General features: G+C 43.4%; 1 long non-coding RNA gene across 1 annotated transcript; it reads left to right on the top strand.

Annotated features, from left to right (window-relative positions):
- The first annotated feature begins 333 nt into the window (after nt 1-333).
- On the top strand, nt 334-11,073 carry LOC134732531 (uncharacterized). The gene is made up of 3 exons (XR_010115842.1): nt 334-419; nt 8,155-8,247; nt 10,657-11,073. It is a non-coding gene; the product is annotated as an uncharacterized lncRNA (long non-coding RNA).
- Nucleotides 11,074-12,785: the final 1,712 nt, after the last annotated feature.

The raw sequence follows: 12,785 nt of genomic DNA, 5'->3' as shown, positions 1-12,785 counted from the left end.
CGGGCGCGGTGGCTCACGCCTGTAATCCCAGCACTTTGGGAGGCCGAGGCGGGCGGATCACGAGGTCAGGAAATCGAGACTATCCTGGCTAACACGGTGAAACCCCGTCTCTACTAAAAATACAAAAAATTAGCCGGTCGTGGTGGCACGCGCCTGTAGTCCCAGCTACTCGGGAGGCTGAAGCAGGAGAATTCGCTTGAACCCGCGAGGCAGCGGCTGCAGTGAGCAGAGATCGCGTCACTGCACTCCAGCCTGGCGACAGAGCGAGACTCCGTCTCAAAAAAAAAAAAAAAAAAAAAGGGAGACAGGAAAAATGCAAACTGTGCCTTTAAACCAGGGCGACCTTCATTCCCACAAGAAGGACTCCGCCTTGGTCCCCTTGGGTGAAAGCTGCCGCTGCTGAGCGCCTCTGCGGCCCGGTAAGATCGGGGTTCACAGGCTGACCCAGCGTTAGGAGGTGCCGGGCTGATTATGACCCCCAAAGCTGCTGAGATCGGAGCCCCGACACTGGGAACGCAGCATGGAGCCTGGCCGCGGGCCGTGAACAAAGCGGTGTGCAGGGGACCCAGGTTCACAGCGCAGGTGCGCGGCTCCCCGGCGGCTCTGCAGTCCTAGCCCACGCGGTCCCGGGGCAGCTGCTTTGCGCCGAGCCCCAGAGACGTGGCCGCGGGTCCCGACAGCGCTGCCGCCCGTGAGAGGCACCGGACCTGCCCTCCAGGGCGGGGAACGGGAGGACTCTGATCCCATGAGAACCCAGACAGTTCCAGGTCCAAGGAGGTACCCGGAATGTTCTGAAACGAACCTGCAATTATGACAGCTCCGTATCATGTAGTAGACGAAATTATTACAGCTCCAACCTCCTTTTTACATTTTCTGTTAAATTTTAATACCGGTTTCTCGCGCCTATGAGCAAAAAGACAAGTGTTAAAGCTAGCAATCATTTGTGCAATTTCATTGATTGGTTCCACCGCTGCACTTGCTGCTGGTGACCAATAGGTGGTGTTAATTGTTAATTATAATCAATATTCTGCCTATTGACGACAGTAAATCCTAAAAGCTCAAGTTTCAACTCAATTCTTAAAACGAAAATTAAACTAGCTGCTTGAATCTTATAGGACTTTTGTCAGTCTCAGTGCTTCCAGTTATACAGGTTTTAGTCTCAAAACTAGTTGACCTAAATGTCTACAAATAAACTTTAAAGGATATGGATGTAGTTTTAAGCCAACTTTTAACTGGAAGTATAGCATATATATAGAAAAGCTCACAAATCATAAATGTTCAGCTGGATACATTTTTTACAAAGGTTCACACATCCATGGGGCCAGGCCTCGGGTCAGACAGAATCTCACCAGGGGACTCCCTCACACACTTCCCAGCCCTTATCCCACCTCAGAGAGTAGCTATCTTCCGACTTGTTCCAGTGTAGGTGAACCTTGCCTGTTCTAAGCTTTATATAAATGAGTTATATAATGTATCTGGATTCTTTTGCTCAGTGTTTGCTCGTGAGACTGTCCCTATTCTGAGTGCAGCCATATTATGGGGGTGTAGTGTGTGCGTACTGCCCTGCAATGCAGCACTCTGCTCTATGCATACACCACGAGGGGCATCTCCAACCAGCCGCTCCCAAGCATCGGGGCTGCTTTGGGCTTGGGGCAGTGATGAACGATGCTGTTATGAACCTTCTTGTGCATGTCTTTAGGCACACATATATATGCATTTCTGATTGGCACATATTTAGGAGTAGAATTGCTGGGCCATAGAGTGTGCACATACTAAACTCAGAAGATGCTGCCAAACAGGTTTCCAAAACGGTTGTACGAATTTACACTCCCACGGGCTGCATATGAGAGCTCCGTTGCTCACATTTGCTACCATAAATGTATTTTTATTGCATGGAATTATTATAGTACTTGATGTATAGCTTTTCCAGGGTTTTCCAAAGAGTATAATCTTAGCCAGATACTAGCAAAAGAGTAATTAAGATGTAAGAACTATGTAAATTGTAAGCACTCAGAATATGTATTTACCACGCAGGATTCTCACAGATATCTTAAGATGCTGTTCACATTAGGGAGGTCTATTCTTGATGCATGGAAGGTGTTGTGGATAAAATTATTTTGCTTTATTTCTGCACAGAGTAATCTCATAGTAAGTTTAAATTACTGCAGCAATTTATCCCCAAGTCCTAACTGAGTGTCAATGTTGGGATGACAAAGACAGTCTAACCTTACACATCTGAACCAAGTCCTCATTTTCTCAGAGCTCAACAGGAGGCTGCACCCAGCGTCCCTGTCATGTCTCACCCTCTCAGAGGTGGCCTATGTAGTATCCACTCCAACACTGTTTCACTTCTGTCCTCAAATGAAGCCAGAAGGTGATGGAGCTGTGGGAGGGGAGAGTGTAAGGTTGACAGTGTCTAAGCAAGCAGGACTCGACACAGATGACAAGGCTGTCTTTTCTATTCAGGTTCAGCTCATGAGCACTGGAGAGTTATAGAAACCTCTAGAATCAGCAGAATAGTTAAATTCACTCTCCTTTAATACAAATGAAGAATGTCTTTCCTGGACTTCAGGAGTCACAGTTCTCTTACGCCAGCTTCCTCTGAGAATTCCAGATGTTCTCTGAGTAGAGGTGAATCTTTTGCCAGGTCTTCTGAAAGAGACCCCACCTCTCATCACGGGCTGCTCCTGACCTCTGCCCCCTGTGATAAATGAGCCAATTAACACTAAACTGGAGATTCCTCAGGGGTTTTAGGCTGGTTTTCCCAAGCCAAGTGTTACTCCTCAAATGTTCTCCATTCATCTTGTAGACAGGGCTATGTTTGCAGGATTCCCAGCTCGAACGCAGTGGGTGATCGGTGGCCATGGACAGAGCTGCAGGCCCACAAAGATCTGATCGAGCAGAGCCACGTTCTAGCAGGTGCTACCTAAATGAGTTGATTAGAGCATGCTTTTTGGAACCAAAATAAAAAATGAATTGTTCCTATTGTTTTAAAGTTAGTTGTAATGAAGAATTCGTTTAATTTTGTTGTGGTAAAATATCCATAATCTGAAATTTACCACTTAACCATTCGTAGGTGCACAGTTCAGTGGCATTAAGCGCGTTTACATTGTTTCTTGGGCAACCATCACTGTACTGTCTTCCTTCTCCAGAACTTTTTCTTCTTCCCAGACTAAAACTCTGTCCTCATTCAACACTGACTCCCCCTCCCCCATCTCCCCAGCCCCTGGCAGCCCCCATTCTACTTTCTGTCTCTGTGACTTTGAGTCCTCTATGGACCTCATGTGTCTGGAGGCATGCAGTGTCTGTCCTTTTGGGGCTGGTGTATTTCACTTAGCGTAACATCCTCAAGGTTCATCTCTGCTATGGTACATGTCAGAGCATCTTTGCTTGTTGAGGATGGATAACACCCCATTGTATGAAGGGACCACATTTTGTTTATTCATTCCTCTGTTGGTGGACATGGGTGGCTTCCACCTCTTGGCTATTTTGAATAATGCTCCTAAGAACATGGGTGCACTGATCTTTTTGAGTCTGCTTTCAGTTTTTTTGGGCATTTAGCCAACAGCAGAATTGCTGAATCCTATGATAATTCTAAGTTTAATTCTTTTCAGGAGCTGCTATACTATCTTCCACAGTGGTGAAAAATTCTTCTTGTGTCACTGGGACCATTCCTTTGCCATGGCTTGTGTACATTCTCAAGTGGCTTTCAGAGTTATTTCAAAAGAAGTCAAGACCAGCAATGCCAGCATGGCTGAGCTTTTCACAGGTTTTACACCTAGAAATGGGTGGGACAGCAAGATCCAGGGCAAAAAGATGGCTGCTCTGACCTCTAGGACACTGCACACCCCACTGTTTGATCCAGAGGTGTTGGAAAATGTGAGGAAGGATGAGGTGGCAAGGTGAGAATTGAAAAGCACGATAGCAGAGACGGGGAGTTCTGCAGAGGTGAACAAAGAATTCAGAAGATTCTGCATAGGCAAAGTAAGAATCAGCAAACATGAAGATAGGGCCATAGGAGTGACCAAAAGCAAGGCACAAACAGAAACAGGGATTTTTTAAACAAGCACACAAAAAACCCAGAGCATGCAAGAGCTTTGGGAAATTATCAGACATGCTAACAGATGAGTAACTGGAATCCCAGAAGAAAAGAAAGCAGAAGAAATATTTGAAGATACTGGGGGAAGCTGCTCCCCATATGTCAGCATCGGTTCTATTTTCCATAAGTGTCAGCCAGGTGAGAAATAAAGAGAGAATACAAAGAGAGGAATTTTACAGCTGGGCCGCCAGGGGTGACATCACATATCGGTAGGACTGTGATGCCTGCCTGAGTCTCAGACCAGCAAATTTTTATTTAGGGTTTCAAAAGGGGAGGGGGTGTTAAACAGAGAGTGGGTACAAAGATCACATGCTTCAAAGGGCAAAAAGCAGAACAAAGATCACATGCGTCTGAGGGAACAGGACAAAAGGCAAAACAGAACTACTGATAAGGGTCTATGTTCAGCTGTGCACGTATTGATAAACATCTTAAACAACAGAAAACAGGGTTCGAGAGCAGAGAACCGGTCTGACCACAAATTTACCAGGATGTAGTTTTTCCCCATCCTAATAAGCCTGAGGGTACTGCAGGAGACCAGGGCGTATTTCAGTCCTTATCTCAACTGTATAAGACAGACACTCTCAGGGTGGCCGTTTATAGACCTCCCCCCAGGAATGCATTCCTTTCCCAGGGTATTAATATTAATATTTCTGGTGAGGAAAAGAATTTAGTGGTATCTTCCCTACTTGCACGTCCATTTATAGGCTCTCTGGAAGAAGAAAAATATGGCTCTTTTTGCCCGACCCCACAGGCAGTCAGACCTTATGATTGTCTTCCCTTGTTCCCTAACAATCACTGTTATTCTGCTCTTTTTCAAGGTGCACTGATTTCATATTGTTCAAACACACATTTTACAATCAATTTGTACAGTTAACACAATTATCACAGTGGTTCTGAGGTGACATACATCCTCAGCTTACGAAGATAACAGGATTAAGAGATTAAAGTAAAGACAGGCATAAGAAATTATAAAAGTATTATTTGGGAAGTGATAAATGTCCATATTAAAATGAAATCTTCACAATTTATGTTCCTGTGCCATGGCTCCAGCTGGTCTCTCTGTTCGGGGTCCCTGACTTCCCACAACATGGAGAGTTAATGTCCAAGAATATTTAAAATTCATGGAAGACACCAAACCACAATCCAGAGAACACCCAGGAGGACAACCACTGCTAATAATACTAATAACCACAACAATAATAAACACTGCCTAGACCAAGCATAGTACAACTGCTGCTGGAAAAACAGAGAAAACAGACACTGCAAACAGAGGAACAAAGAGAAAATCACAAACTTTGAATTAGAAACCATCCAAGACAGAAGATAATACAGCGACATTTTAAAGTATTTAAAACAACATGCCTTTAAAGCTAGAATTCTATTTCAGCAAAAATAATCTTGCAAAAATAATCTTTCAAAAATGAAAGGCAAATAGGAGACTTCAGCTTCTGACCAAGATGAACTAACAAGAGCAAGATTAACCATCCCATGAGGAAAAAAAACCAAAAACTAAAAACCAAAACATATGAAACATTTTCAAGATAGTGAGCACCAGGCAAGAAGGCCAGGGACCCAGAGAGATGGGCAACCAGAATTTGAAGCAAAGCAAACCCTAGAGATGTGCAGAGGGCCACACTTCCAAGCACACATGGAACATTTTAAAAAATTCTGTGGTGTGGTGGCTCACGCCTGTAATCCCAGTACTTTGGGAGGCTGACACAGGCGACTCATGAGGTCAGGAGTTTGAAACCAGCCTGGCCAACATGGTGAAACCCCGTCTCTACAAAAAATAAAAAAAAAAATTAAGCATAGTGGCAGGCACCTGTAATCCCAGTTACTCAGGAGGCTGAGGCAGGAGAATTACTTGAACCCAGGAGGCGGAGGTTGAAGTAAGCCAAGATCGCGCTACTGCACTCCAGCCAGTTGACAGAGTGAGACTCCTTCTCAAAAAAAAAAAAAAGAAAAAACCATTCTCCACTGGGCAATAAAGGAAGTCTCAGCAAATTTCAATGACTAATACATACAGACCACATTCTCTGTCCACAATTCAATTAAGTTAGAATTTTTAAAAGAGATATATTTTGAAACTAAAACACAATATAGAAGAACTCTTGAGTTGAATTAACAATCATGAAAATTTAAGAATATTTAGAACTTACTATGTATGCATTCCTAAAAAATATAGCTTAATTTTGCCTAAAGAAATTTGCCTAATTTTATATAAATGTAATCATATTGAATTTATTATGTCTTGCTTATTTTGGCCAACATGTTTATAAAGTTTATCCACTTTGTTGCACATAGTTGTCTTTATTTCAATCAATTATCAAGTCAGGATTCTAATTAATTCTGAGACAGGGAGAAGGGAATTGTGATTGGAGCAGCACATGGGGGCTTATTTTGGGCTAAATTTCTATGGCTTTGTTAAATAAAAGGATTATTTGCCAGCTTGATGATTAGATTGAAAATAAATCTAATTGCATTTAGGTGTCCTGACCACATTTTATTCAAGAGATTCACAGTGAAGTCTTTGCAATGTATACAATCATAATATAACGGAAAGGTGCATATTTAAAGAACTTCCATTGTAAATTTCTGCAGTGACAGGTCCTTACTGGAAACTAGTAATCATCTCCTTATTTCTGCAATTTAAGAATCTATAAGTCATGCAAGTTTGCTTGTGCTTGTGGCCACTGTAGAGTCTTTTTTGTCTCTTTTCACTGCTTTTGACTTAAAGTCTGTTTTATCTGATTTATATATAGCTATTCCTTCTCACTCTTAGTCTCTGTTTGCATGAAATATCTTTCCATCTCTCTATTTTCAGTCCATATGTATCTTTACAGGTGAGATGAGTTTCTTGTAGGCAGCATATGGATAGGTCATTTAAAAAAAATCTATTCAGCCAATCTATATCTTTTAATTGAAAAGTTTAATTTGCTTACATTCAAGATTATTTTTGATACCTGACAGCTTATTCCTGTCATTTTATAATTGATTACTGGCTGTTGTGGATATCTTTTGTTCCTTTTGTTCTTTTATTTTTTATTATTGTTGTTTGCTGGTTTTCTGTAGTGGTAATATTTGAATCCTTTCTTTTCCTTATGTATTTGCTCTACCAGTGGGTTTTATATTTTGTGTGTTTTCATGATGGCAGATATCGTCCTTTCACTTCCAGGTTTAGGACTTCCTTAAGCATTTTTTTTTTATGGCTAGTCTAGTGATAATGAATTCTCTCAGTGTTTGCTTGTCAGAGAAAGACTTTATTTTTCCTCCATTTATGAAAGAGAACTTTGCTGAATCTGGTATCCTTGGTTGCCAGGTTTTTTTTTCTTTTGTCACTTTGAATATATCATCCCATTCTCTCCTGGCCTATAAGGTTTCTGCTGAGAAATCTGCTGTTAATCTGATGGGAATTCACTTATAAGTGACTAGACACTTTTGCTGTTTTCAGGTTTCTCTCTTTGTCTTTGACTTTTACCCTGACCATAATATGCTATGGAGCAGACCTTTTTGAATTGTATCTATTTGAAGATCTCTGAGCTTCCTGTATCTGGATGTCTAAATCTCTGGCTAGATTTGGGAAGTTATCAGGTATTATTTTGTTAAGTAGATTATCTTTCTGTTTCACTTCCTCTTTGCCTTCTGGGACACTGAAAATTCAAATATTTGGTCACTTTATAGTGTCCCATATGTCATATAGGCTTTATCCATTCTTTTTTTTTTCTTTTTGTATGACTGGGTTATTTCAAAAACTTATCTTCAAGTTCTGAAATTCTTCTGCTTGATCTAGTTTATATTGATGCTTTCAAATATATTTTGTATTTCATTCAATAAAGTCTTCAGTTCCAGTTTTATTTTTGTGTGTTATTGTTATTTGTTTGTTTAGAGACAGGGTTTCGCCCTGTTGCCCAGGATGGAGTGCAGTGGTGTGATCATGGCTCACTGTAACCTTGTACTCCTGGGCTCTAGCAAGCCTCTTGCCTCACCTTCCCGAGTAGCTAGGGCTACAGGCATATATCATCATGACTGGCTATTTTTTTTTTTATTTTATGTAGAGACAAGATCCTGCTATGTTGCCCAGGCTGATCTTGAACTCCTGGCCTCAAGCCATCCTCCTACCTTGTCCTCACAAAGCAATGGAATTACAGGTATGAGTCATCAGGCCTGGCCCAGAATTTCTGTTTGTTTGTTTTTTTTAAATAATGCATATTTCTTTGATAAATTTTTCATTCATATCCTGAATTGTTTTTCTGATTTCTTTGTATTGTTTATCTATGTTCTCTTATATCTCACTGAGCTTCTTTAATATCATTATTTTGAATTCTCTCTCCAGGATTTCATACATTTCTTTTTATTGAAATGTGTTGCTGGAGAATTACTGTGTTCTTTGAAGGTGTCATGTTTCCTTGCTTTTTCATGTTTCTTGCGTCCTTATGTTGACATCTGCACATCTGGTATAACAGTCACTTCTTCCAATTTTTTGAATTTGCTTTTGTAGGGATGGACTTTTTCCTGAAGATGTATTTATGGTTTGTTGAGTAGGCTGGGAAAGGAAGTTTGGTTTTGATTCTGAGTATGTGCAGTAGTGAAGTCTCCGTATGGTTTCTTCAGCTGTAAACAGTGTCATTGGTGTCTGTGATTTCCTCAGTGGCTTAGGGTGTGGTTATTAGTGGATGCTATGGTTAAGTTTTATTGGGGATGGAGATGCCAGGTGGGCCAGTCCTTGGGACCCAGTGGTGATAGTGATGGACCAACTGTGTCTGTCCTTGGGCTTGGGCTGTGCATGCTGGCACTATTGTTAGCAGGTCCAGGTGGGCTGATTCTTGGTGTCCTCTAGGTGCTTGCTTGGGTGCCAGCAGTGGGAGAGGTAGGCTGGGCAGGTGGGCAGGTCCTTGGACCCCTTGGCAGTGAGTGTGGTGTTGGTGATGGCAGTAGCAGTGGTGGGACAACCCTCTGGCTCCCAAGTGGTCTGTGCTGCTATTGGCGGTGGCTGAGACAGGTGGGGTGGGCCAGTCCCCAGGCCTTCATGTGGTACATGCGAGAAGGGGTGGTAGTATGTGGTGGTGGTAGTGGGAGTTTGGGTGGGTCCATCCTCAGGCCCTGGGAAAAGTGCTCAGGTGCCAATGATGGTGAATGGAGCAGGACGATCCCCAGGCCCCAGCACAGTGTGCTCAGGCACTGTGGGAGAGTGGAGCTAGCATCTGTCCTCAGGCCCCCCGGTGGTGCATGTGGGCACTGGCTGTGGTAGGCAGGGACAGGGCGCTCCCCAACTCCCCTGCAGGATGCTGGTGTGGGGGTATCAGCAGCTGCATAATGGCCCTGCTGCTGAGGAGGGCAGGGTTGCTTTCAGTGGCAGCAGCCCTGGACAAGCAGCTGGGAGTGTGGGCTTCAGCCCCAGGTGTGAGTGAGGTTGTGAGTGGGGAATCTGTCCTCCTGGTGCCTATAAATGCACAACAGCCCCACTACTGGGGGTGGTGGAGTCAGTAACAGCAGGCAGTGGCAGTGTTGGCCACAGATGGAGGATATCAGTGGGGCTCCAGGAATGTGGAGATACAGGAGATATTGAGCCCCCAGGCAGAATGCAGTTTGGTGGGGGCTGAGCTTCTTAAAACGGTGCTGTGCTGTAGCTGCTTATGGCTGTGAAGGTGGGGGCCGTAGGACCCAGCATGACCTTCCTCTCTGGAGCGGGGCCCTCACATCGTCTCCAGGCAGCTCCCTATGTTAGTATCATGGCCCAAGAGGGCTGAGGGCGTCTCCCATGGCTAGGATTGCAGGTGTCCATGGGGAGAATGTGGACTGCTGGGGCCTCTCACTTACCCTTTCCCTGCCTGGGGAGGCTCGGCAGAGCAGGCCGCCTCGGTCCCTCTCCTCCCTTGCCTGTGGTGCTTCCCATCACTTGTCTGTTGAATTTCAGTGTTCTGTCTTGGGAGATCTATTCTAAATGTGATTCTATACTTGCTCTCTTGTTTATTCGTGGAGGAGGCAAGTGTCGGGTGCCTCCAGTCAGCCATCTTGAAGCAGCTCTAGAACCTTCTTTAAAAGTCATACTTAAAAAATGTCAGAATGCCAGCATGGCATTCTTTTTTTTTTTTTTGACAGAGCCTCACTCTGTCACCCAGGCTGGTGCACAGTGGCATGATCTTGGCTCACTGCAACTTCCATCTCTAGGGTTTAAGCAATTCTTCTGCCTCAGCCTCCCGAGTAGCTGGGACTACAGGCATGCACCACCACGCCCCGCTAATTTTTTTGTATTTTTAGTAGAGATGGGGTTTCACCATGTTGGCCAAGGTGGTCTCGAACTCCTAACCTCAAATGATCCATCTGCCTCGGCTTCCCAAAGTGCTGGGATTACAGGCATGAGCCACTGCACCCGGCCCTGGCATGGAATTCTTGAACCTGATTTTTACAGACATCTATTGATGGCATAGTAAAATGCAAGCACACTCAATTAACTAAATGTAATGATTAAATCAAGTAATAAAACGTGTTTGTCTATGGCATTTTAGAAACATCCCTATGTTCTGCAAAGAATCTCATTTTTTGTTGACTTTCTTAAGCCAAGGCACAACTCCCTCTGACTCCTCCCGAGTGTGAGCCCGTTCCATCTGCAGCCAACACTTCTGGAAAAAGAGAAGAGTGGGGAGAAACACCATCTCATGGTTGGCATGTGGTGTGATGAGCCAAGTGATGGCCCTGCCCACTGGGTCCTGCACTTGCTTCAGGGCTGAGAGGAGCATTTCTTCTCCCCAAGAAAACATGTCCAGTGATTGACCTCAGCCACTGCATCCTGGGCTGACCGTGGGATTAGGACTACAAAGAAAATCTGATCAAGGGGTTATGACTCTTAGGCAAAAATAAAAATTCTATTTTATTGTTTTTAAATACAGACATTTTATTAAGAAGTTAAACATGCTGTAAATTTCAGTCTCACTAATGGATATTAGAGATTTTTAGTTATTAAAGTACTCATGAGATGTTTTAAAATTCAGCATCTATCTTGATAAATGAACTCTAAGTAATACCATTTAAACGCACGGACTTGGGTTTTGGGGGTGAATGCTGGAGCAGTTTGCAAACTTGCAGCTATACAGTGTATCGATTACAGGCATTTTAGAGCCACAAACACAGGTGTGCCAAAATGAAACTTCGCTTTTTCATGATTTTTAAAAAATTTTGTTTGTAGGGACAAGGGTCTCACTATGTTGTCCAGGCTGGTCTCAAACTCCTGGGTTCAAGTTATCCTCCCACCTTGGCCTCCCAAAGTGCATATATTTAAGTTACAGATAATTACGGTACAGAGGAGCCAACAATCGCCATGCAGGTAAAGAGGAGAAAGTCACCAATGCATGGAGCTCCCCATGTGCCCCTCCCTGACCCCATCGCTGCCTTCCTGACCTCACCAGGAGTAACCCTACCCCAAACTGTGGGTTTGTTATTCTCTTCCTTTTTATTTGAGCTTCATTAATATATCTGAAATGCTAACCAGTATATTGTTTATTTTCCCCTAATTTTACCCTATATATAACTGGAACTGTATCGTATTTTTCCAGTGACGTGGTTGTTTCTGCACATGCCTGAGGTTTATACATTCTGCTGGTAGAACCGTGTAGTATTCACATTTCACTGCTTTGCAGTACTCCCTTGTGTAGATATATCACAATTCTTTTAAAATCCATTCTAACTTTAATATTTTTATCTTGAAAAAATTTCAAAACTGAAGAAAAGTTGAAAGAATTGCACAATGAGCACCGTATGCCTTTCACCGAGTTTCCCGAGTCAGTAACGTGTTGGCGCATTTGCCTTCTCTCTCTTCAGTCATTTTCTTCTCCCTGAACCACATGAAATTCTTTGTAGACATCATTACATTTCGCCCCTACATATTTCAGGGATACATTTTCTATGAATGGGGATATTCTCCTACAGAACCACAATGTCATTATTATACACAAGAAAACTAACTTTAATTCAATAATATTATCTAATAGGCAGTCCATGTTCAGATTTTTTGAGTTGTCTGAAAAATGCCTTTATATGGCTGTTTTTCAATTCCGGAGCCACTGAGGACTCCCTCGTTGAATGTTGGGTTTGCCTTTCTCGAGTGTGCTCTAAATCCCTCAGGAATTTTATTTTTCAGTTGTGGAATGAAGTAGGGGTTGCATTTTGATTTTTTTCGACATGGACAACCAAGGCCAGCACCATCTGCTGAACAGGCCACCTCCCTCTCTGGCCTGGAGTGCCTCATTCATGTCAGGGGCCCATCCGTGAGTGTGAGCTGAGACCCCACCAGTCCCCCTGGCCTGCAGGGCTGCAATCGCACCAGTGCTGCTGTGCGAACCGCTGCAGCTTCACACTCATTCCTCACAGCCCTGGAGGCAAGCGCCCCGCGCTGCCCTCCCTCCGGCACGTCCTGGCTGCTTTCCACCCTTTCCTTTTCCACCTGACTTTTGGAATCAATTTGCCAACTGGGATTCTTAGTAGAATTACTTTGAATATGTGGATCAATTTGGGGAAAATGATACTTTTATGGCAGGATATATCTCCATTTAAGCCTTCTTTCATGTCAACTCATTTTATAGGTTATTCTCCAGAACATTCTTGCGCATTTCTTCTTTACATTTAGTCCTAAGTATTTTTTTTCTTTATTTTTTTGAGACGCAGTCTTGCTCTGTCATCCAGGCTGGAGTAC

The sequence above is a fragment of the Symphalangus syndactylus genome, chromosome 15 (assembly GCF_028878055.3).
Source record: "Symphalangus syndactylus isolate Jambi chromosome 15, NHGRI_mSymSyn1-v2.1_pri, whole genome shotgun sequence".
Lineage (NCBI taxonomy): Eukaryota > Metazoa > Chordata > Mammalia > Primates > Hylobatidae > Symphalangus > Symphalangus syndactylus.
The sequence above is the reverse complement of the archived record's forward strand: the minus strand, read 5'-3'. Positions and strand labels throughout refer to the sequence as shown.